This window comes from Dipodomys spectabilis, unplaced genomic scaffold (assembly GCF_019054845.1).
Source record: "Dipodomys spectabilis isolate Male_0828 unplaced genomic scaffold, ASM1905484v1 ptg000163l, whole genome shotgun sequence".
NCBI classification, from domain to species: domain Eukaryota; kingdom Metazoa; phylum Chordata; class Mammalia; order Rodentia; family Heteromyidae; genus Dipodomys; species Dipodomys spectabilis.
Window position 1 is genome coordinate 13,244,911 of NW_024870840.1, and position 1,531 is coordinate 13,246,441.

General features: G+C 42.3%; 1 pseudogene; it reads left to right on the forward strand.

The window, feature by feature from the left end:
- The first annotated feature begins 764 nt into the window (after window positions 1-764).
- Window positions 765-1,039, forward strand: LOC122119303 (annotated as a pseudogene).
- The last annotated feature ends 492 nt before the right edge of the window (window positions 1,040-1,531 follow it).

The window sequence follows — 1,531 nt, forward strand, 5'->3', positions numbered from 1 at the left end:
ACACAGAAAACGATACGACAGAATAATGCAGAGAACTGTACCTTGGAAATCTTAGAGCCTTATTTTTTTCATTCTTTTGTTTTCTTTTTTCCTTTCTCCCTTCCTCCTTCTTCCTTCTTCCTTCCTTCCCCTCCCCCTTTTCCTCCCTTTTCCTTATCTTCTCTTCAGCAGCCCTGGAATATACACTCAGAAACTCACACTTGCTGTGACCAGGAAAGTAATGATAAACCTCAGAAACCACCCAAACAAGAGTTAATTCGCAGATGAATGCTAGAATGTACTATTGGTGTCACAGCCATAGACTAGAGAGTGGAGAAGAATTAAAAGAATGTGTTGAATTGTCTATAAAATCTTAATTAATTCGATTTAAAGAAATATTTTATCTTGAGATTACATCTTTGACATGTTTTTAAATGATTTTTTTTTTACAAAATGTTACTTTTTTTTTTTTTTTGCAACAAATGGGGCTTGAACTCAGGGTTTGGGTGCTGTCCTTGAGTTGTTTTTTGTGCATACGCCTAGCACTCTGCCATTTTGAGCTTCCCTTCTGGTTTTTGCATGGTTGATTGGAGATAAGAGTGTCACAGACTTTCCAGCTAGGCTGGCTTTGACTAATTAGGATTACAGGCCTGAGTCACCAGCACCTGCTCATAAATAATTACTTTGACACCTGTTATTCTAGTCCAATAAAGATTGTGCCACTGCATTTCATTATCTCCCAATTTTGACTTAACAGTTTAAGAACTCTCACTATTGCTTTCCATGTGAGACGTGGAGCCGAGCGACCGAGGCCCAGAGCGAGATGCAGGTGGCCGTGGGTCCCTACGGGCAGTCACAGCCCAGCTGCTTCGATCGCGTGAAGATGGCTTTGTTATGGGTTGCGCCATGGGCATGGCGCTCAGCGCTCTTTGGCACCTTTTCCTGTCTCAGGATGGGAATGCGGGGCTGGGAGCTGATGGGTGGCATTGGGAAAACTATGATGCAGAGTGGCGGCACCTTTGGCACATTTATGGCTGTGGGAATGAGCGTACGATGCTAACCAGGGCAGTAGTTGCCTGCTACATCTACACCTTCCCATCGGTCCCAGCCCTTGTACTATAATGAAAAGAAGTTTTTGCTTCTCAAAAAAACCAAAAACCTCTCACTATTTTGAGAAGTTTAGAAGCTTATGAACTCTTCCACAATATTTAATCCTCATAGAATATTAGGTATTAGTTTTATGACCACTTTATGAAAGGAGAAGACACAGAAATTACTCTAATTTTTCCAAAGCACCTGGCTAGAAATGTCAAGGGTCATGACACAAATCCACCTCTGCCCAATCTCTTTACTTACATTTCCTAGCCCCACTGTTATTCTCATTCTGATTTTGTAGTGTCCGGTGAGAAGAGCAGAACATTCTAGGTAGCTAGGTATTTAAACAGAGAGAATTAGTGCAGATCGTGAGAGATAAGCAGCTAAATGAGGGTGAGGAGCCAACCCAGAGACAAATGCCCTCAGGAAGTCACTATGCCCAAGGCAGAGAGGACAG